This window comes from Myotis brandtii, unplaced genomic scaffold (assembly GCF_000412655.1).
Source record: "Myotis brandtii unplaced genomic scaffold, ASM41265v1 scaffold565, whole genome shotgun sequence".
Classification (NCBI taxonomy): Eukaryota; Metazoa; Chordata; class Mammalia; order Chiroptera; family Vespertilionidae; genus Myotis; species Myotis brandtii.
The window spans coordinates 2,507,847-2,532,582 of record NW_005370105.1 but is presented as its reverse complement, the minus strand read 5'-3'; the positions used below and the strand labels follow the sequence as shown (position 1 = coordinate 2,532,582).

The 24,736-nt window shown below is 42.6% G+C and overlaps 1 protein-coding gene and 1 long non-coding RNA gene across 2 annotated transcripts in view; one reads left to right on the top strand and one right to left on the bottom strand.

The window, feature by feature from the left end:
* The window catches only part of LOC102257347 (dihydropyrimidine dehydrogenase [NADP(+)]), a 251,999-nt gene that overhangs the window by 194,931 nt on the left and 32,332 nt on the right, over nt 1-24,736 (bottom strand). The gene's annotated exons all lie outside the window — the stretch shown is intronic.
* LOC106728209 lies at nt 2,040-4,154 on the top strand. The gene is made up of 2 exons (XR_001364491.1): nt 2,040-3,434; nt 3,675-4,154. It is a non-coding gene; the product is annotated as an uncharacterized LOC106728209 (long non-coding RNA).

Sequence of the window (24,736 nt, the reverse complement as noted above, 5' to 3'; positions counted from 1 at the left end):
GCAAAAGTGAAAATAAGAAAGCAATTCCATTTATGAGCATAAAAAAGAGTAAAATACTTCCAAATACATTTAACAAAAGAAGCATACGATTTGTGCACTCAAAAGAATGCAACATCACCTAAAATTTTTAAAAAACGAAAGTAAGTGGAAAGATATCCCATGTTCATGGATTAGAAGACATGATATTATTAAAATCTTACCACTTTCTAAATCAATCTGAAGATATAAAAGCAATTCCTGTCAAAATCTCAGGATTTCGATGTTTTATTTTTATAAATTTTGACAAGATGGATCTTAAAACTACATGAAATTACAAGGGACCTAGAATAGTCAAAATATTCTTAAAAAACAAAAGTGCAAATTTAAAGAACTCATATTTCCTGATTTAGAGCAACATATAACGGCATAAACATTTGTGCACAAATGTTCATAACTGGATTATTCATAAAAGTAAAAAAGTAGAAAAAATCCAAAGGTCAATCAAATAATAAATGGATACACAGAAGTGATATACCGATACAATGAAATATTATTCAGCCATAAAAAGGGAAGCTCTGATCCATGCTACATGGATGAGACTTGAAAACGCTATGCCAAGTGAAAAAGCCAGCTACAAAAGGCCACACTGTATGACTGCATTTCTATGAAATGTACGGTACATGGAAGTTGGTAGATGATGGCTACAGGAGGCATGAGAGGGTCTTTAGGATACCCTTTAATTCACTGAGTAAAAATGCAGGGAACTAGATGCTTAAGATCTGTTTGCTTTGTCACGTCGTTATACGGCAGTAAAATGTTTTCAGATGACAGTGTGTTCTGGTTAAGAAATCATAATGCAATCACATGTCATTGTAGTTAAAATTAAAGAATGCCTATAAGAAGTTCAAAGTATCAAAGACTTAATAAATGTTAGCTCCCAGCCAATACTAATGAAATAACACTTTATTATTTATTAAAATTCTGTACCAAAGATCCAGTTCTGTAATGAAGTCTAACCCTGATTAAGCTTTGACACTTTATTAATTAAAATTATGAACTTTCTTTATATATAGTGACTCGTTTTAAAGAATGACATTTAGATAACTCTAAATGCAAAGATGAGTAACTAAATTATTTGGGCTGAAAATGAATCAATGGCTTAAAAAAAGTCATATAAAAATATTCATTGACTGGGATTATTCATTCCAACTAATTTTCCATTGAATTCAAATTGTTTTCATAAAATGTATTCAAAGGATATGATACTATCTATGGTAGAGACAGTACTCAAATTCAGAGTTTCTGATTCTAAATCTCATTCTTTTCATTCCCCAAATTTAGCCATTAATGGAAAACAATGTGTAATTTCTGAGGTCAGATTACACTTCCTGTCTCTGCATGGAGGTTTGCCATAAGCCCAACCCCAGCAATTCACACGCATCTCTTCTGTCTCTCATTTAAATCTCTTCTTTTAAATTTTATTTTATTGTTTGAAGTATTACAAATAGTAGTACATATGTCTCCTCTTTTTTTCCCCATTGACCTCCCCCCGGCCTCGCGTCCATTGGTTATGCTTATATGCATGCACACAAGTCCTTCGGTTGATCTCTTACCCCCCCCCCAAACCCTCCCCTGCCTTCCCACCGTAGTTTGACAGTCTGTTCGATGCTTCTTTGCCTCTGTATCTATTTTTGTTCATCAGTTCATAATGTTCTTTATATTCCACAAATGAGTACGATCTGCCATTTGGCCCAGTAATATCACATTTAAATCTTAAAGTGGAAGGTTGCATAGCCTTTATGGCTTTCCACTTGGAAAACAACACCTATCTTTAATTTGATGCTTCCTCACAGATGGTTTATAAATCAGATGAGGGAATAGATAGTTCTATTTAATTGCTATGGGCATATTTTTAATAAAGCTCCAATTCTGGATACATACACAGTGTGTGTGTGTGTGTGTGTGTGTGTGTGTGTGTGTGTAAAATCTTAGCTGGATGGATTCATTTAATAGAAATAAATCTATCCCTGGACAAGATATTCTTGTTTGGTATGGTTGGCTTTTAAGAAAACCTTAGAAATGTTGCATTTATCAGGAATTAACAAAACCACATAACACTATATATCTGAATCTCTTTATTTAAAAACAATTGTTTTGAGTTAGAACACTGTTTTTAAGACCCACAATGCTATTATAAATGTGAGATATAAACATTAACACCAGTGGAATGGCCTGATAATTACACTATTGTAATTAAGAGAGAATTTTAAGATCTCAATTTAGCCATTTAAAGTTACTCCCTAGACTAGAGCAATCATGCCCATAGCAAAAGAAAGTCACAGATAACAAATACTTAAGGCATCGGACACACCAGCTCAGAATCAGAAGCAAACACAGATGGAGTCCACAAAGCCTCTTGTCATTCCAATGTCATGTCTGAAGTCCCTTGGGAAAAACTGTATAATAAAATGTAATAAAACATTTAAAAAACAATATTTCTTATAAGTTATAAATCTTTCCAAAAAATGAATGCTTGTCTGATCAGCTGTTTGGGGTAAAGGTCCTATTACCATAAAATCCATGTGTAGACAACTTTGAAAAACTATTTTTGAAGACATTTTACGCCCTCAGGTTTATATTTTTAAAATGCTTTCAGGATCTCAAAGGTTCCAGATGTTACCACACACACACACACACACACAAAAAGTGCATCTGCCTCCTTTTCTATGTGGTGGATTGAGAGCATAAAGAATGAACCACACAATTTTTGGTTTATCTGTTTTTCTTTTGGCCCTGAAATCCCTCATCACCTTCCTCCTCTCGCCACCTGCACTGTAATTTAAACTTTTTCTTGGCATCTACAGCTGCAGAGGGACGAGTTCATAAAAGACATAAAAGAAGAATCTGTCAACAAAAGCTCACTGCCACCAATCCAGTGCCAACAGGAGGCCCCAGTATGGGGTGCAGAAAAAAGAGAAACTTTTTTCAGATGAACAGTTAGCCAACCAACTGAAATTGCACTCCTCTGAGAAAAAAAGGGTGGCCCGCTTATATAAAGTTCCTGCCCTGGTCCCTGATTGGTCCATTTCTATGCAAATGAGGAATCCAAATTTGCAGTCTGATTGGTCCCAAAAGCACTGTCCTGATTGGTGGATATTGGGCATTCTGATCGGTTGCTATGGAGCTGCTCCTCTTGGTTAGTAAAGATGCAAATGAGGCTATAGCTCTGCAGCTCTCATTGGATGGGGCAGATCTCAGCCCATTGGTTGAAATAGGATTCCAGGAACTCCGTTAAAAGGTGGGCTCAGCTGGCAGGAGCACAGAGCAGGAGGCTGGCAGCTCTGTCTGGCTTTTCCCTGAAATGCATCCTGCATCCAAGGCGTCTGCAAAGAGTGACTGCTAGATTCTGGTTATGAATTTGGGCCCCACGAACCACAAGGGATCCTTCTGGGCAGGTATATTTCATCTCAGAGTCAATAAAACAAATAACATTGTTGAGTTTCAAGTTCTTGAAAGCCCATCCCTAGCATAAAACAGTGGGGCTGGAAGACTACTTGACTATCTGGTTCATCCAGTGTTGTAGTAAAATATAGAAATGTTTAAAAATGCTTAAAGAATGTTAGAAAAGTTTTAAAATGTTTGAGTTAACTTTCCTTAAAACTTAAAGTGTAATATTAAAGACACATTGCCCACAGCCTTGAAGCCTGTGTACCCCAGAGATAAGGATTTAAACTAACGCAGTGACTTGTCAAGATAAACACTTGCCTGAGTGACTACTCTCCTTAGCCCCTCGCCTTGTTTGAGATTAACATATGCGCATTGACGTAAATCATTGATAGCCACCTGAGCTGCTACAGGTACGAACAAGCTTTAAATATGGACCCTGGCCAGCTAACGATGCTCATCTGTCGAGAGAGCCACAAAGGCACGTCCTTTTGCCAGTCCAGCAAGGGACGCTGCTCCACACTCCTCTCTCTGCCAAATGACAGAAAAATGGTAACACCCGATTGAGACGCGACTGAGCTCTCAGGTGAGGAACGCCGGCCCTCTGCACCCGGACCAGCCCAGCCCAGCTGCCGGACCCCAAAGGACAGCACCACAAGGATCCCTAACTAAGCTTGTACCCACAGCTCAGGAATTTGTGTGAGTAATAAAAAAGCTGTGTGATTTGCAACTGCATATGTTTCATGTGGTGTAATTCCTCTGGCAGTTAACTGAATTATTTTGCGGACGCTTAAAATTTAAATGAAAGCTTCTGGTCCCTCTGGACCTAGGCCTGCCCATGGTCCTGCTTGCGTAGAGTAGCCTCTTCGCTAGCAACTACTTGAATGTCCCACACCTGCACGGTTAGAGTTTATCTCAAGGGACACCTTGGATAAATCCCCCAGATCCTTTTCCGGGATCTACGTGGGACATCCAGCCACAGAGATAGGAGAGAAAAGTTGGACAAAGAAGCCTGAGGAAGTCCACTGAGCTCACCCCGGCTCCAGGATCTGAGGCCAAAGTCCTCAGACTCAGCTGGCCGGGTTCCAGAGCGCCTGAGGGTGTGTCTTCCTTTTCGTGATCAGAAGCCTCAACGTTAGTAGTGATTTTATCTGGAAGTGGTTAAAGGCACTCATCTTGCCATGAAGTTCAATGGCAACCTAAAGTGAGCGTTAGGTTGTCTGATAGGAAGGGACAGAGCCCTCCCGTGTGACACTCGGGCATCTGCAGAGTCTCCTGTTCCCAACAAAACAGTAAAGGAAGGAAGGAAGCCCTGTAAGCATTTGAAAGGTCCAACTGTTACCTTGACCAGAATTACTTCTGTGTCCTGACATGGAAATCAAATCCAAGATTTTTTAAAAAATACATTGTTCTAGAATAATACCAGCATATGATGGTATCAAGGCAGAGGTACAGGGGTTGAAATAAAATGGAGAAAAATGTTAGTCTTTTACCATATGAGATAAACATCCCAAGCAACTAACATCTTCATCTGCTCATCCGTTAATAACATTAGGTATCCGATCCACTGGGTGAGGGGCAAACGGACTCGCTGTCACGTCCACTATCAATAACACGCCCGTAACATTTGGGATAACTACACGTCCTCCTGTCAGTTTGTGCTCAATCCGGTTCCTGGGAGAGTATGCGTCTGAGAGAAATGACAAGCTCATTTCTAAGTAACAAATACTGAAAGATACTCTTCGTTGTAGGGGATTCTCCATGTTAGCGTAGGACGATCCCAGAAGATAATTTCAGGCATAAGTAGGACACAGGAGATTTCTTTTCCAGAATATAAAAAACTACCAAGCCCGTCTAAAAACATGACCTGTCCACGGTGGTGACGCGCACTTTCTACTTTTCCAGCAGCTCATCATGCCCTTTGATTAGGATAATTGCAGAGGCATATCGGTGCGTGCATTTCATAGAAAAGAAAGGAAAGGCAGGGGCTAAAGAAGGGGAAGGAGGGACACAGAGAGAATGAACGAACTACTCACATCAGCAAGCACGAGAAAAGATCGTGATTAGTAATCAACCCTGGGGCGAGAAGCAGGCCTCTGAACCTGGACATCGCGGAGCAAGCCAGCCGGGGCACACGGAAAAACAGAAGAACATGGAAGATACTACATTTCACGTGGACCAGACATTCCATTCGCTGCAACAATGGGAGCCATCCCTCCTCAACGAGGAGGAAACTGGAGATCCGCATTAGCAACAGTGGTCCATGTCCCCGTGTGTGGGCACAGGATGAACTGCGGGAAACCAGCCACCACTGAGGGCTTACTCTGTAGGAGACATGCTCCTAGGAGCCTCCCGCACTGAATGTGCATGAAGCACAGATATCCTGACCCTCCCGACGAGGAAACGGGCACGGGGGGATGGCGAGGACTTGCCCAAGGTCATCTGGAAGGAAGGGACAGAGCAGGGATCTGAACCCAGTCTCCGATCGCCCCGAGACCGCTTCGAAGAGGAAGGTGAATAAAGTGAACATGATCAAGCTCTGAATAGGTCCTCTTCTAGGTGTGGCTCATTAAACTGATTTATGTATTTATTTATTTTTTAAAAAATATATTTGTATTGATTTCAGAGAGGAAGGGAGAGGGAGAGATAGAAACATCAATGATGAGAGAGAATCATGAATCCCCTGCCTCCTGCATGCCACACACTGGGGATCGAGCCCACAACCCGGGCATGTGTCCTGGCCAGGAATCGAACCGTGACCTCCTGGTTCATAGATCGACACCTAACCATTGAGCCACACCGGCCGGGCTGATCATTAAATGTAGACACCAGACTGGAGAGAGAACCACTTACTAGTAACGTGGGGCATGAGTCCCTGCAGAATTCTGTCTCCTTTCTCTCCAGATGTGCTGGACAGAAACAAGGAATCCAATATACACGTTTAAGCCAAATTAATACCCATAAATATTTTGCATGCAACAGTCTTTCTTTGGGCCTGTGACACCACCGTGACAAATATAATGAGCAATTAAATCCCCAAGGGCTCCGATTTTGGCAGCAATTAAAGCAGAAACGAGAAAGTACGCATCAAAAAGGACGGGTTTGGGTGGCCTGCTGCCAAATGAAGGCCCGGGGGTTGAGGGAAGGTCTAGAGTTTCAACTGTGATAGATTTGATAGTGTTTTATCTCTCGTCTGTGTTAAGGACTGTATGAAAGGATAATAAAACAAATGAGGGGAATATCAACAGCAACCTGGAAACTAAATAACCCATTAGGAGATCTCTGGACGCTGAGAAATGTAAATAAGATCAGACACCACAGAATAACGAATTCAACCACACGGCGACAGAGTCACGGGCTGCATGGAGCAGGAAAGAAGCGGAAATGTTAGCCGCTTACATTATTAAACGAGAGAAATCATGACTCCCCTACGACTTCATTTTCATAGGGCTGCATCTCTCTATGAAATCATCACAGTAACTAGAACTAAACAGATTGGATCTAAGCTCTATACACTAATTAGAATTTTAGAATCAGAAAACCCATTTTAATAAATGAGAAAACTCAGTTCCATCATCCAAGTCACAGAGAGTTCATGGCACAGCCACTAGAACCAAAGTCTCTAAATTATTTAGTAGTAAAACCTCAGGTCAATCAATTAAATCTCAATTCAGAAAAAAAAAAATTCTTAAAAGTCTACTCTGTGCTTGGCGTCATACTAAGCACATAACCAGGGACATCAAGGTAAGACGAGACCCCACGCTGATTGCAGTCAGGGGAGAAGAGAGGGGTTCATTCTGGAGCAGAGGTGTCTGGGAGTTCATTACTTCTGAACATGTCTTCAAGATGAGTCAACATGTTTCAGATGAAGGAAAACAAAAGACTAAGGTAGTGGAACTGGCTCTGGCCTCAGAGCTGGGTGTGATGCCGACCAGCCAGGGGTCCTTACGCAGGTTCCTTAACGGGGCTCACTCTAAGTGAAACCTTGGGTCGTCGGCAGAATTACATGAAATAATGCATGGGAATCGCTTGGCAGACTGAACAAATAGGTCTGCAGAAAGTGGTGGAAGGAGAGGAAGCCTGTCCATGAACTTCCCCCTAGTCCTGACGGGTCCGATTTTATGGAGGGAGGAAGAAAATGTGCATTTTTCATGTCTTCCTGGTGATTCTTAGGAATAATAAAGTAAAATAAATACAGTATTTATAGAAAAAGAAGATTTTTAATGTTTTGACCACAAGATCCCTACAAGAATACAAGGAAAATCATGATCCTTTTCTCTTAAAAAATTAATATTTTAAAAATACACGTGCATATATATATACAGCATCCCCCCAAAATGTACACACACTTTGAATAATTATAAAGGCAGTATTTATTAAACTACATTTCATTTTCAAAATGTAACAGGAATCAGCTCTTAAAGGGTGCATACATTTTTTCGAGACGCCCTGTATCTGCAATACGCCGTGTCTCATTTCCGGGGCCAGCGGATCCCCGGAAACGCGCCCGCACCCACGGCGATGTGTCTCTCGGGAAGGATGACTGCAGGGGACCCGGATTACATGGCAATGCAGGTTACAAACAGAACCAGCTGCCCCCGGCCTCGAGAAGCAAGGGGCCCAACAGCCCACTTCGTCCTGGTGTTTGATAATGATGTGTAAGTTCAAATTACTAATAAAAGTATGATGTGAAAGCCAACCCTGTGCCAAGCTGGAAATGAAAGCCGTTCATTCATTCACTCATCCATTCATTCAAGAGGTATTGAGAATCCATCTAACAGGTACCAGACACTACGCTGTTGCTGAGGATACCAAGGCTTAAAAACCAAAACCAAAAAACTCTTTTTTTTAAAAAAAATACCTTTTCAATACAACAAGGTAATTGATATTAGGCAAGCACACCCCCGTCCAGTGGGAGAATCATAGCCACATATTAATCACGCATTAATGATCATTTCAAATTTGCAGCACATTATATTCTGAAGGACCCACGGGGAATTATCACCATGGAGGCAATTATAAATTCACATTTTTAAAATGGGAGAAATTTAAATAAAATAGCACACTCCAAGTTATACTAATACAAGTCTAAGATGACTGAATATTGATTAGTTTCATGGTTTTATTTAGGCAGTGAGAAAAATCGAAAAAAGATAATGCGAGTGCCTTTACTTCTCATGTAGTTAGAACTTCCTAAGGTTGAAGTTCCTCTAAAGATTGAATGAGTCTGCCCAGCCAGCGTGGCTCATTGGTTGAGTGTCGACCTATGAACCAGGAGGTCATGGTTCAATTCCCCGTCAGGACACAGGCCCGAGTTGCGGGATCAGCCCCCAGTGTGGGGCATGCAGGAGGCAGCCGATCAATGACTCTCTCTCATCATTGATGTTTCTATCTCTCTCTCCCTCTCCACTCCCCTCTGAAATCAATAACATATTTTTAAAAAAGAATGAATGAGTCCATTCGGTGAAATGTTGTATTTTCATTCTGGCCCCTGAAAAATGCCTCCAAACTAGCCCCACTGAAGTTCTTTCCAAGTCAAGGAAGAAATAATGACAAGATTCGGGTTTTTAAAATTCCAGATGATCATTCTAATACCAATAGACGATTTCCAGTTCTAAACAAGAGATTCATATTTCAATAGATAATTGCTTTTCCCTTCAGTATGTCTTAACCAGCCTAATCCTTTCAGGGAACATTAAGACGTAATCATATTTAGCTAATGTCATTTCGCTAATGGCGGCCAGCTTACAATCTGGCCTGTCTAGGAGAATCATGGGAGTCAGAGTGAAAGGGGATATAATGTAGTAGAAGAAACAGGAGATGCGGAGACAGGAGCTCGGGTTGAAGCCCCAGCTCCGCAGCTGAACTGTGGATGTGCTCTCACCCTCTCCATCCTCGGCTATTCCCTCCCAAAACGAAGACATTGACGAAGATGGTAAAAGTAATGGTCCCTCCCCCCCTTCAACGAGCTGTCGGGAGGGAAAACTAAATGAGATTACGTATGTGAAAATATATTCAAAACTAAACAGCACTTTTCCGATATTCCTATACATTTTAAATGGACAGAATAAATCTCGCAGGTTCAAAGTCTAAATCAAAATGTATTTTAGTTCTAGTTATTTGGATATATTCTAAGATTTCAACCCTCATTTATGGTAAGAATTACATAATACTGTAATACTTCCCCAAGGGAAGCAAAAGATAAAATAAAAATATTCTGCAGCTTCCTACCTGTTGGTCATTAATCCCTATATCCACGGAAGATCAACAAATTCAAGGTTTTTTCCTTTTTTAAAAAAAATGTTTTTATTGAGTTCAGAGAAAGGAAAGAGAGAGCTATAAAATGAATGATGAGAGAGAATCATTGATTGGCTTCCTCCTGCACGCCTCCTACTGGGGATGGAGCCCACAACCTGGGCATGTGCCCTTGACCGGGAATCAAACTGCGACCTCCTGGTTTGTGGGTTGATGCTCAACCACTGAGCCACACCAACCAGGCAAGATGGTTTGCTTTTTAATCTGAATATCTTCTTCAAAATTACCACCCGGTTCTTTACATCACGTTCAGTGGTGTTTTGGTTGAGTCTCACCTGGTGTACACAGTATCGGTGCTGGAACAAACACTGGGCACACTGTGTACAGAAGTGCTGGCAATCTCGAGTCACTGCACAAACCTCATTATTTGGTTTTTGGAAGTCATCACTGTTTACTGATTCATGTCATCATGACCAGGGGAAGGCTTTCAAAGGTCAATTCAAATGATGAAGGTCTACTTCAACCAGGGAAGTTGGCTCACCTGCAAGCTCGCTGTGATCTGACCAGTCTCATTGCCCACCAGGCGTCCTGGGCTCAGCCGGCCCTGCCAAGGTCCCTCCCTGGCATCTCTCCTCCACAAACCTCCACTCTGTCTCAGGGCCTTCGCTCTTGCTGTTCCCTCTGCCTGAAATGTTCTTCCTCCCAATATTCGTGGGGCTTGCTCCCTCATCTCCTTCAGGTCTCCGCTCGACTGTCACTTTTTTAGAAACATCTTCCCTGCCCGGTCAGTGTGACTCAGTGGTTGAGCATGAACCCAGGAACCAAGGTGTCACTGGCTGTATTCCCAGTCGGGGCACATCCCCAGGTTGCGGGCTCCATCCCCAGTGTGGGGCCTGCAGGATGCAGCTGATCCATGAGTCTCTCTCATCAATGGTGTTTCTATCTCTCTCTCCCTCTCCCTCCCTCTCTGAAATCAATAAAAATATATTTAAAAACAATAATTGAAAACTCGCTATACATTTACTTTTATCTCAATTCTCTTGTTTGGAATAAACTCCCTTGCACTCACAGCAAAGCGAGTCCCTTCAAACAGGAAAGAGGAATTTAGTGGATGGGATACTGAAACCTAACCATCCCTAGTGCATCCCCGATTCTAACCGTACATGACAGACAAAAACATGCAACGCAGGCTTCCCCAAAGCACCTACATTCATAAACTGACTTTTGTTTCTAAAGAAAAACAACATGCCTACAGTTCCCCAACATGCAGTTGCGGAATGCTTGGTACCAGCTAGATATGCAAAAAGAGAAAAACTAAACTAGCATTTCCCATCGTTTATCTTTAAAAGCACATGTGTGTTTTAAATGTGCAAGCAAACATGAATAGAACCATGTAAGTTCTTGGGCTACGTTAAAATTCGGGGAAGTAATCATTTTTTGTCACAAAAGATAAAGGCTCCTAATATCCTTTTGGTTTTGAAGAAATAAAGGCTTTTCCGTGACAGTAACTTCCATAAATGTGTATCGAGAAAGAGGAGCTGGCAGAGACGTCTGCATTGCTAACCATTGTCTATCAGTCTGTTTTTAATAATTTTTCTTTGGCATGTAATCCTCTTTAATTAGATTCCACTCTGTTGTTTCAAGACCCCGTAAGCGGGCGTCTCCTGCGCCAGCTGCTGGAGCAGGAGTTCCTGTCTAAGTGATATTCACAATGAGCACGCAGAAGGTTTACAATTAGGCCCTTGCTAATAAGTCGTGCTATTTTCCCCAACAATTCCAAGTGCTAATCTTCAGAAGGCATTTTAAAATTAGCTAAAAATTCTGTCAAGAGATTTACAAAAATTGTGAGCATGAAGATAATTATGTCACAGCCCTTGGACTCCATCTCTGATTGTGCGCATAAATCAGGAAGTGTCAGCTGCGGTTTTTCCCTTAATAATGATCCTTCCAGCAATATATTGCAGCCTAAGCCCCTAGTATCATGTTTGTTTCTGGTTTCTAGAACACTCGACAGTTATTTCAAAAGTTCGGAACTGATGAAATCAGTTCACTATCCCCCAGAATAATTAGTGATCATCAGTTCTAAAATTTTAAGTCTCGGTAATAAGCAGATTAACAGGGAAGGTATAAATTCGGTGTTCATGAACCCTCCATCTTGAGGCACTAAACACTTAAATGTGATCGTGAATTTTTACAAACTATTGATGACATAAAAATCTAACACAGCAGATAGTAGACACAGGGACATACAGATGTGAACAGACTTCTAAGATGTATAGATACATTTTATGTCAATACCAGAGGTACATGAAACACAAAATCTTCGTCTGAAATGTGTATTGAATGTGTTATCATCTGTCAGTCCATGATTCTCGTTCTTCCTTATAAAAACATGACCTTCATTTCAGAAGGTCTGAGCCAAAAAATAAATTCTCTCCCTTTCTTCCAATCATCATAAATTACAAGTGTGTTTTGACTTTCTCTGATTAAACAGAGTAGAACAAAAGATGAAATTTCGAGCTAAGCTCAACATCCTAATAAAAGCCAAAGTCTGAGACAGGGACCTTATTTTTTTAATTAAGTTTATTGGGGGTGACAGTGGTTACCCAGATGACATGGGTTTCAGGTGTACAATTCTAGGACCCGCCGCCTGTGTGTCACTGTGTGGCCACCACCCATAGAGAAGACGGTGATCCTCAGGTGCTGCACCAGGAAGCTGGCTGCCTGTTGTGCCTGTCACTCCATCAAGCGTGTTAGAAACAGCGGGTAAAAATTCTAGTTCTCCGGGGGCTTCGATGCTGTAACCTGTAGAAATGTCTGGAAGGAAGGGAGGGAGGCGGCCCAGACACATGAAAGGGAAGGGTGCGTTTTCCTGGACGATGATCTTCATGACAGATATTCTGGGGACAACGGTTCAATATTTTGTCCGTCGACTATAATCAACAGTCACAGTTGCCATCTTTACGGAATCCCGTGATCTTCCCATGAAATCTCCGAGGGGAGAGACTGTGCGCAGGAAGGAATTAGTAAACAGGGGGCCTGGTTATTACCACTGAGTGGGGTATTGTCAACTCGGCTGCACAGAACGCGAACGGGGACGCTGCTGGCCCAGGAAGCAGCGGAGGAGCCAGACGCAGAGATTTCAGCAGGTCTGTGTGAATGGCCGATTTTCTGAAAAATTAGTTTGTAGCCTTAGAAACCAGGCTTCTTTCCTCATTGGTTAAACCAACCAACAGACGAGTCTCTCTTCTGCAAAATACACAAGATCTTTCACTGCGTCCTTAAAAATGTTTTAGCAGCAAACACATCAGTATGTCTCTCCTTTCACAGTCTACTCCCCAATTTAAAAAAAAAAAATCAAACATTGAAAATTCTGCAGATAAGGGAAACTGCATTTTCAAGTTTAATTTTCCTTTAATTTCAAACCTTATTAAATAACTAGTGTTCAGTTACACAACTAACATATAACCTTGTTAAACTGGGAAATATGCCAAGTTACATAACAAGGGATAGTTCCCTAGCCCCAACCTAACATCTTCTGTATGCCAGCCACTTACACACAATGACTACCCTTCAAGTTTCCCATGCTCACTCAAACACACGCTTTATTGTAGTTTTACTGTGTGTGTGTGTGTGGTTTTTTTCAATGAGATTCACCTTTTTTAAAATGTTTTATTTTCACCTGTATTACATTTCCTTTTATTTTTTAATTTTTTCATTGATTTCAGAGAGGAAGGGAGAGGGAGAGAGTGATAGAAACATCAATGACAAGAATCACTGATCAGCTGCCTCCTGCACGCTCTAGCTGCCTCAAGCCCGCTAGACTTGAACTGGTCGTGGGGTTCTCTGCCTTCCTGTTTTGTTCCCTTCAACTTCTCCCATTTGACGTGAGCTATAAACTCTGCTTCGCTGGGCTCCTTGATGCAAGGGCATTTTTCTTGGGCATCCAACGTACATTAAGGGCTGTGATGGGCTGGGAGAGCAAGAATGACCCACGGTTGCCCTGACCAGTTTGGCTCAGTGGATAGCGCATCGGCCTGTGGACTGAAGGGTCCCAGGTTTGATTCCAGTCAAGGGCATGTACCTTGGTTGTGGGCACATCCCCAGTAGGCAGCTGATCGATGTTTCTCTCTCATTGATGTTTCTAACTCTCTATCCCTCTCCCTTCCTCTCTGTAAAAAATCAATAAAATATATTTTTTAATTAAAAAAAAAAGAATGACCTACGGTCAAGGCAACAGTTCACATTTGACGATTAACACAAATGCCATTACAAGGGTGTGCTCTACAATGGCCTTCTATTCTCCTAACCCTTACCCCCTTTGCCTCTTCAGTCCTAGACCATTTGACATGAATTATGCCACAACGTTACTTTTTGTTTTTAATTATTAAACAGATAGTGTATGAATTAGAATAAGATGAAGCCACGTTCACAAATGATGCCAAACCCACGGAGGAAGGAGTCCGCGGCTCCCCTGCACCCCGCCTCCCCCGTCCTGACCCTCCGGGAGCCACAGCCTCTTCCTACACTGGGCCTGGGATCCAGGCGGTGCCGCCTTTTTTTTTTTTTTTTTTTTTTTTTATGGGTTTCAGTGACAAAACAGTCAAAATTTCAATTTTTTGAAAAGTTTGAAGTACCGATCACTGTACTTTTAAAGCTTCTTAATGAAATAGACAGGAATGGGTATGGTTTTCTTTGCCACACTCCACTGCAGGAAAGCGGTGGTCAAAGAATTTCCCTTCCTGAGGGGAAAATGCTGCCGTGTCAGAGGTTAAAAACCGACATGAGCTCAAACTGACTAGAAGGCTTGGCTCCCCCTAACAGAGTGATGTGAAAATCTGGCTGCCTTAAATCTTACAAGATTGGGCGTGATTCGTTAAAAAATAAAATAAAATAAATATAAGGAAAACAGTATATTTACAATCCATGCCCAAAATGCTGCGACGAAAATGAAATTTGAAAACTGAATGAAGAGAGTTGATTATGTAGATTGCAAGGCTCAGATAATTTCCATGTGATGAAAATTACAGTATCAGTTCTTAAATTAATGGCAGGATCAGTCACCCTGATTCCCAGCGCCAGTCCTTTTATGAGATTATCACAGAGACAAGAGAAGATTGACCAAAAGATTAGCGACCCTTTCATCCCATCATAAAACACAAGTGGCTTAACTTGTCAGGAGAAAATACACTTATCAAAATTTCCATCAACACAGCCCGGGAATACGGCTGGGCCCCGGCGCTCCGAGGTGACTGGGCGTCCCTTTAGCGATGATCTGGATGTACTTAGGAACCAAAGGCAAAGAGCTGCTGGCCTCTGGCCCCTCAGGGCTGTGCAATCTCCAGTGCAAAGGCTAAAAGGGACAATCAACATGATGCTGAGCCAGGCCGGTGTGGCTCAGTGATTAAGCATTGACCCATGAACCAGGAGGTCAAGGTTTGATTCCCGGTCAGGGCACCTGCCCAGGTTGCAGGCTCAATCCCCAGTGGAGGGCATGCACGAGGCAGCCCATCAACGATTCTCTCTCATCATTGATGTTTCTATCTCTCGCTCCCTCTCCCTTCCTCTCTGAAATCAAAAATATATATTTTTAAAACGTTGCTGAAATGAACATGTGATATAAATACTTCATTTAAACCAGTTTCCTGCCACCGATGGGCTCATGGGAACAGCATCCTACCAGCCACCCAAAAGCAGCAGCAGCCAGGGGAAAAATGTCTGGTTCCCGGCATAAGCAGTTCGAGTATTTTAATATTAAAATGAACACATCTGCAACTCAGCTGACATACTATGTATGTTACTTGTTGGTCATGTTTGTTGTTCATTTTATCAAACCAGAACCCACACTCTACGAGAGAAGGGCAGTAAACTGTGCCGGACCCATACTAGGGCGTCAATGAGTGACTAAAAACCGTATTGCATGGAGATTGCAAAATTTGCATAAATATTAAAATTAAGCAAAGAGAAGACTTCATAGATATTAGTAGACATCTTCCCTGTGGGCTAAAGGCCCAGACCTCATCTGGAATGCAGGAGCTTTATTGGTGCAATTCTTACAAACTGACTGGCTTCACAGGGGCCATGAGTAGTGCATAAAGCCATGCATTTCTTAAGTAATTAGAAAGGAATATTTCTATTCAATACATTAAAGAGTCGGACTTGATAAGCTGGTGGCTACCTTGCCATCTCGTTAGAATAAATGTTGGCCGCGACCATAAATAGAAGAGCAGGTCTAAAATCAAACTGTCAATGGCCACATTAAATCTGCAGAGAGAAACCTTCTTTCAGAGCTTAATTTTCAAGTGACCATTTTTTAAAATTTTTCTATTGGGGTAAAATATGTACAACCTAAAATGTAACATCAGCCATTTTTGATGGACATCTTCAAGGAAAATTATACTACCCTGCAATTCAAGGTCATTTCTTCTCTTGCTGATACATTATTTATTTTTATCAGAAGACATCTATAGGATATATTCGAACAATCCAAATACCTTAATACTTGAAGCATTCCATACATATAACATATGTGTATGTTACACACACACATACACATATCCTGCAATTCATACAGGGACTTACTTTGTGTCGTGATTCTCTACTAAACATGACTTAATACTGTTAGCTTTCCTTCTCACTAACTTCTCTACGTTTTTATCACAATTATCATGACTGTGGGCATTAGCACCTGAAGTAGCTTAAACGTGACCACTGCTTCCGAGGCCTGCTCGGCGTGCTGTGCTCACTGTCCGATTGCTGGGGCCATTGAACTGGAGGGGCCTTGAGAACGCAGTGAGTGTGGAGTTGGACTAACACTGCTGTCGATTGATAGGGCGGTGAAGTGAAAATCTATATTGTTTAAAAGACTTCAAAGAAAACACGCAACACGAAATTCACATCCTCTCAGGGAATTACCGTCGCTCCCAGGCTCTTCTGCAGCTCTGAGCCCTCTGCTCAGCGGAGACGCTCAGTCACATGGGCCACCTCCCTGCTCCAGCCCCGGCCGCCCTGGAGGTGGCCAGCAGCCAGCCGCCCCTCTGCGCCGAGAACCCTTCATCCTCCACGACCGTGAGCAGCCCCCCACGCTGCCGGGCTCGGGCCCACAGCCCAGTCCTCTCGCCCGGCTTCATCACCCGTTTGTCTCTAACTCTCCACGCGCCCACGTGCTCGTCTCCGGCACCCGTCTCAGGCTCCCCACGGCCCCTCGTGCAGAGCTCGCACATGGACAACCTGCTCTCTGCACGTAACCAATTCTGAACGCAATCCACAAAACACTGCTTTCTGGGTGCTTACAATAGAGTAACTCCCCCGCTCCCCAATCCAGGGGTTCTTGGGAAGTCAAGTGACATTCTCACTCGCAAGAACATCCGGGTTTAGTGGCGGAAATGACTTTCCCTCCTGGTAAAGAATACGCTTGCCTTCAGTACAGTGAGCAGAGGCGGGTCATCATTTCCCTCCACATAAGCTGACTCCATGCAAACAGAGGCAATTTTAAGACAAAACAAAATAGAGCAAAAGCATCCAGGAGCCCTTCTTTGGTGATTTTGAAGAATCCCCTTGTCTGGCCCAAATCCATGACTGATGGGACCTTCTGACATCCCTAAAGAACAACAGGATGTCGGCTGCATGAGAACTGGCGTTCCGCCAGCCAAGCCAGAAAAGTAAACTTGAATCCTAGGCACTTGTCACAGCACGCAATCTGGCTGCCGGGCCCACGTCCGAAGTAGATTAAAGGCCAGCCACTTTCTTTCCTTAAAAAGTCAAATGTCTAGTGTGTGTCTTAAATAGACATCCATCATGTTTGCCTGCATAAGTCACTTGCATGAACTCGATGTGTATGGATTTACTAGAAAAAAATTAACAATACTTCTAGAGTCTATTCTAAATATTCTAGCTCTCTGTCCTCATAAAGCTTAAATTTTAACTGGGCGGTGGGGGGTGGGGAGGATAGAAACATATACTTAAGATATCTGTGTACAAGATGGCGCACATACTCGGGTCCAATGACAACATGCAACACCGATGGCTACGTCTAGCTCTCTGTCCTCATAAAGCTTAAATTTTAACTGAGGGGGGGAGAGGATAGAAACATATACTTAAGATATCTGTGTACAACATGGCGCACATACTCTGGTCCAATGACAACATGCAACACCGATGGCTACAGATAGTGTCCCCTGCTTTGGGGGAAGAAAAGGCCGGTAATGCGACAGGAAGGCCTGGGCCTGGTACAAGCAGAGTGGCCCAGGAAGGTCTGCCTAAGGTCACGAGAGAAGGAAAAGAGATTGCAAAGGCCCTGCGGTGGCTGTGAACTTGACTAATGTCAAGGAAAGTAAAAAAATAATAATAAGTAAGACAGAGGGCCTCAAGTAGGAGAAATAAAGTCATAATGATAGAAGGTGACACAGGACAGGAGGACAAGGCCTGGACCACGCGGATCTTCGAAACCATGAGAAGGATGTGTGGTTATTGAACAACCGCAGGAAGCCTTCCCCTGGGAGGAGGTGATGAGCTCCTTGTCTCAAAAGCATAGGAACCAACCGCCAAACCCTACATCCTGCTTTCTTGTGAAATCACTAATCCTGGTTTTTTACTAATATTGTCATTGAAACATTAGTTCATCATGTGTTTCTATATTCATCAGAAAGTATAGATTTCTTTAAGAAATGGCACAATAGTTACCTTTCAGTTAATAGGATTAAATAAGAGGAAGAAGTGGGCGGGGACGGCCACCCCAGCTACCACGTGTAGTTTTCACCCTCAAATCTGACTACGGGGCTCATCTCTCACTTAAGAATCGGTCCCCTGTTTCCAGCTGACTGCAGGCATGTGGACCTGGCCATGCACAGGCCACGTTTGACACTGAACTCTATTTTTCCTCAAAATAAATTGTTTTCTCCCAGGAACCACAAATTATGTGGGGGATAGAGTGACAGTTGAAAACTAAAAACCCGATCACTCCAAATCAAGCCAGGATTCAAACAAAAACTAATTCCATTTGTTTATTCCTTAAGAACAGAGAAGGTGTAGCATTAAAAATGACATCCTGCTTTCTTGTGAAATCACTAATCCTGGTTTTTTACTAATATTGTCATTGAAACATTAGTTCATCATGTGTTTCTATATTCATCAGAAAGTATAGATTTCTTTAAGAAATGGCACAATAGTTACCTTTCAGTTAATAGGATTAAATAAGAGGAAGAAGTGGGCGGGGACGGCCACCCCAGCTATCTGTGTAGTTTTCACCCTCAAATCTGACTACAGGGCTCATCTCTCACTTAAGCATCAGTCCTGTGTTTCCAGCTGACTGCAGGGTGTAGACCTGGGCCATGCCACAGGCCACGTTTGACACTGAACTCTGCATTTTTCCTCAAAATAAATTATTTTCTCCCAGGAACCACAAATTACGCGGGGAATAGAGTGACAGCTGAAAACTAAAAACCCAATCACTCCAAATCAAGCCAGGATTCAAACAAAAACTAATTCCATTTGTTTATTTCTTAAGAACAGAGAAGGTGTAGCATTAAAAATGAAGATAAAGAATAAAACTGTAAAAAATTTTAGGCAATTAGTAATATAACGGTCCTTAATATACCTATGCAGCTTATTGAAATATTCAAAATTACTCTTAAAAGAGGTCTTTCTTACTATCTAAAAAGATTTTAAGCACCAGCTTGTCCTAACAAAACGACAGAAGGGATTTTCAGACAGGAAGTGAAAGCATGCTACATTTATCGGCTTATGTGAACAAACCCGACTCCATATTTTGACTCTGGTATTTATGGACTGTGTAGAGAAGTCAGTTAAAAAAATGTAATATTACAAACTTACAGAATCAAAATATAGTGCATGACTGATTAGTCCAGAAATAATAAAAATCTCAGCAACTAAAAAGAAAGCCCAGACGTGATGAGGGTAGGGTGGGGCCTAAGACAGCATCCAAATACAAGTCCACATATCCCAATTAAATGTAAATATAAAATGGTTCAAGTTCCCTATTAAAAGACAAAGGTTCTCCAAATTGAAAAACGACAAAATAATAAGACATACCTCTATATCACATGACAATTTAAAAATAAAAGAATGGGCCAGGCAGATGCAAAGCACAAGATTGTTTTATATTGATAAATGGTAAAATGCCCCCAAAAGATAGAATCATAGGAAACTGGGATTGTAGAAAACATAGCATTTAAAATATTTTTAAATAGCCAATATCGATGGGGACGTCTCATACATCTTGTTCATTTCTGTCTAGGAACATATTAAAGATGGTGACTATTCTCTTAAAATGTCATATTGAGTAAAAACAATAAAATAAATCAAAAGAGTCTGTCCTTTAAGAGAATATGAAAGCGCCACTGTAGAGGAGATAAGAGGTTGGACTGTGAAATGCAATTGCATTTCATGTTATTAGGGCAGCAAATATACTAAAAGGAGTTTCCTTTTATGTGCAGGTAGCACGTAAATATCAACATCGATATTAAATGAACATATAAATATGCCTGTGTATTGTACACATTTAAATTGCCTATTTAAAAAATACTAACATAAATCTATATTATATCAAATGACTAATTTATACAATTATCCTTAATTGGACATGAATCAATGTTACTCCTGTCATCGTTATAAAAGAGAAACTGTCGTGTAACTAACAGCAAGAAGTATGTCAGCCTCGGTATGTCACCATTAGTCAGCCTCTTAGATGTTTGTGTGGGAGAAGCTCAAATAAAAACCAGAGTTTTCAGAGGAAAACAATAAGGAGAGATTAAAGGCTTTTCTCTGCGCTATGAGATTATGACTCATGTTTCCAGATATTTGAAATGAAACGATTCCTTGACTTTGAGTTATAACTAATAACTAAAGGTCAGACAGAAGGCAGAGATTACTTATACACGTTCAGCAAACGACCTTAAATGTGTATCTATGTGAAAGGCCTTCACAACATCCACTGTGCAGCTCCAGGGCATTAGACATGTAAATTACCACAGGACTGTGATACGAAAGGCATTTAAATAACATGTAGTATGATATGTGACTACATGGAACATGCCCATGTTATTTTATGTGAACAAAACAAGGTCAGACATGTAGATATATGCTATAATTCCATTTTCAATAAAAATACGGAAGCACGGACTAAGACTGCAACAACACACTTGGAAGTGCTGGTGACTCAGTGTCAGGATTTCAAGTGATTCTGTTTTTCTCTGTCTATTAATTTCCTAAAAATCTATGGATTCCATAAATCCTTCAACAGCTCAGTCTGACTGAATTCTTGCTCGGTGCTGGCATTATAGTCCTTTCTCAGATGGGGAAACTGAGGACCAGGGGTTCCAATGACTCGCCTGTGGTCTCCTGAGTAGAAACTGACAGAGCCTAGATTTGCACCTTCCTGGTCGGTACAAGATGTGAAGCACACCGGAGCACTCCACAGTAAGACCTGAATGACGGCCCACAGTTTTCCCTGCGCTGTACTAGTTCCATTAACAATGAAAGGCGCGGAGATGAATCTAAGGGTTGCCACGCTTCGTGTTTATCACCGCGTCCAGCTCTGACCCCTGTGGTGCACAGTGACAGGAAAAGCCATGGGCAGGTATTCACTCCACGGCCAGGTTAGAATACAGCTGTTCCCCAAGACACGAGTCTCTCCCAAACTTTGAATGGTGTGACTTTCCTGTAACAAAACCAAAAGATCACGTGGTGGTGGCGTCCTCAGGAGCACTGAGAAATTTCCTGCCTGAGAAGCAAATGACTGAGGGGGTAAAATTATAGACCATTACGGCATGCTAATAAACCAAATTAGATAAACACACACAAGGCAGGGAAGGGAGAGAGAGCAAACGCATGCGGCAGAGGATGGCGATCAAGAGTAATGGACGGCGCGCTCTCCACGGCTGAGACTGCACAGGCCGAGCCGTCTGGGGGAAATGAGTCATCTGGTTTGCAAGCTCTAAGGGATTCTTACGGAGCGTGTTCCGTTGGAACAGCGACCGCTGCGGGCGACTGCAGCGGGTTTCCAAATATCTGATTAAGGTCACGCGCAATTACAGCGGGGAGAGAAGAGTTCCGCGCCGCTCCCGCAAAGGGCAAGGCGCAGGTGAAAGTCCTGGCTTCCTCTGTTCCTCAACCCAAAATGCAGGTATTAATTACGGGAGTAAATGAAGATATGCTGAGCTACATTCTTAATTATGAAAATGAAGCCAAGCCTCTTTATTAGGACATTATTCACGTCGACAATGCTTCTTAATGAACTATTCTGTGCTTTCATTCAACAGTCCTTTTATTTCATATAAATTATTTAACATAAATGGATTTTCACAGCAGAATCTGATTTTAAGTCTCTAAAAAAACCAACGCCAGATACTAGAGTAACTGAATAGGAGAAAAAAATGAGATGAGGAACAATATGAGGGGGTCTACGCAACCAGGAGAGATTAGAAATACATGGGATCATGGTGGGGGGGAGGGGGGAGTAAGTACCAGGAATGTCATCCGTAGAATTAAGTCTCCTATTTTTTCCCCAACTTAATTTCATCATGCAAATTGCCTACTAAAAGCCATCAGGCTGGTGATTTTTGTATTTCATTGTTTATAACTGTAACTCCACCATCTGCTCTTCTATAAATGATATATTAAAAATCAAATCAATGATGATTTCTTAAATACATGTCTTTTTTTAGACTATATCTCCCATGATTCCTTACCAATTTGCTAATGAAAGGGAAAAGTGCATTGTCCTCTTTTTTTTTTTAATTGTCTGTGTAATAAAACAAAACAACTCACTTTGTAGAAAACAGCACAGAACAGAACCCTGACACCTTTTCCGAGTGAAGTCTATCACCGTTTTATCATTTGAAAAGCAGTGATGCTCCCCCAGCAGGCGTGGCTCAGGGGTGCGTGCTGACCTATGAACCAGGAGGTCACGGTTTGATTCCCAGTCAGGGCACAAGCCCGGGTTGCGGGCTCAAACCCCAGTAGGGGGCGTGCAGGAGGCAGCTGATCAATGAGTCATCACTGACATTTCTATTTCTTTCTCCTTCTGCCTTCCTCTCTGAAATCGATAAAAATATTTTTAAAAAGCAACGATGCTCCACAGACAATATGTGATAAAGGCAGTAGCCATAACTATAGTGATACATGTTCATGCAGCATTATTCACGGTGGCCGAGACATGGAAACAGCCGAAGCGTCCTTCGACACAGGACTCCTGGATGCGGAGATGTGGTCCGTATACACATGGAATGCTACTCAGCCATAAGAAGGTCAAGTACAGCCATTTGAGACAACATGGATAGGTCTTGAGACTATCATGCTAAGTGAAATGTCAGACGGGAAAAAGTCAAGAACCATACGATTTCACTCATAGGTGGGATATAAAACGTAAACAACAAATGAACAAACGAATACTCATGGACACAGACAACAGTATGCTGGTTACCAGAAGGAAGGGGGCCGGGGGGCGTAAAGGGGGTCAAACATATGGTGACAGGAGGCGATGTGACGGTGGTGGTAAGCGCACACTGCTATGCACAGGCGCCCACACTCCCTGACGCCCGCTCACCCCACTCTGGTCCACCTACTCGGGCGTCGGGCATCCCACGTGGGTTCCACCCGTTAGCGCCCGAACAGGCGGGCGATCGGGAAGACAGCCGGATGCCCATTTGGAAAGCAGCGGAGCCCGGGCATTGATTTGCTCTGGGCACCAAAATCATGTTTGCAAAGGTCACCTAGACCAGTGGTCGGCAAACTGCGGCTCGCGAGCCACATGCAGCTCTTTGGCCCCTTGAGTGTGGCTCTTCCACAAAATACCACGTGCAGGTGCGCACGTACAGTGTGATTGAAACTTCGTGGCCCATGCGCAGAAGTCGGTATTTTGTGGAAGAGCCACACTCAAGGGGCCAAAGAGCCGCATGTGGCTCGCGAGCCGCAGTTTGCCGGCCACTGACCTAGACCACTGGGCTCTGAAGACAACGGAGCTGATTTCTTTGGTTCAGAGTGTTCTGTTTTCCCAGACGCAAAGATATTTCTTGCTTGCAAATGCTTCATTAACATCTTCTAGAACATACATGCTCTGTGTCTCCAGACGTGGTCTTCACACGCGTCTGCTTTATTGCACCCACCTGCTGCCCAGCAATGCAGCCTGCAGCTCCAGTTTCACGTCGGTGATTGTGCACAGAACTCCTGCATGAACAGTCGCATCTGTCTGGGTCCATGTCTTTGGGCCCCTTCTCAATACCCCTGCGCTAACACAGACTCTCTATGAAGCACTTGTCAAATGCGGAGAGGAAACGAGAGAGGTTAGCCCTCAGTCCCTACAGGGCTCGCAGGGTGCACACTGAGGCTTTTTGGAGAAAGGAGAGAATGTGACAAAAAGATAAATAAAAATCACGGGAATATCATTCATTCCAATTTGATGCATATAGTAGCAAATGCTCAAAAAAACCTAGTATCTGCCAGGCTGGTGTGGCTCAGTGGTTGAGCGTCCACCTATGAACCAAGTTCGATTCCTGGTCAGGGCACATACCCAGGTTGTGGGCTCAATCCCCAGTGGGGGGCATGCAAGAGGCAGCCGATCCATGATTCTCTCTCATCATGGATGTTTCTATCTCTCTCTCCCTCTTCCTTCCTCTCTGAAATCAATAATTTAAAAAAAGTATGTGCCTATCATTAAAAAAAAAATCTAGTATCTGTTTCTTTCCATCTCTCTCTCCGCTACCTCTCCCTCCCTCCCTCTCTCTCTCTCTCTCTCTCTCTCTCTCTCTCACACACACTGTGCTGCCAGGACATTTCTGAGCAATAACGGAAACGCTGTTTCCCTTTCCCGTCCTCGACATCTCCCCGCTCATTACCTCTCCGTGTCCTTCCCCCAGTCAGTGCCCCCGCTGGCTCTGGACCCACTGCCACGATGGGCCTGCACATGTGGCAACAGAAGCAGCCGGAGCAGCAGCCATCAGAGCTGTCATGATCGGTAATAACACGGCCCGGGAATGACACGGAGAGCCGCACTGTTTTAAGGAGAGCAGGCAAATTGACTCAATTACTCCTAAGAACAACT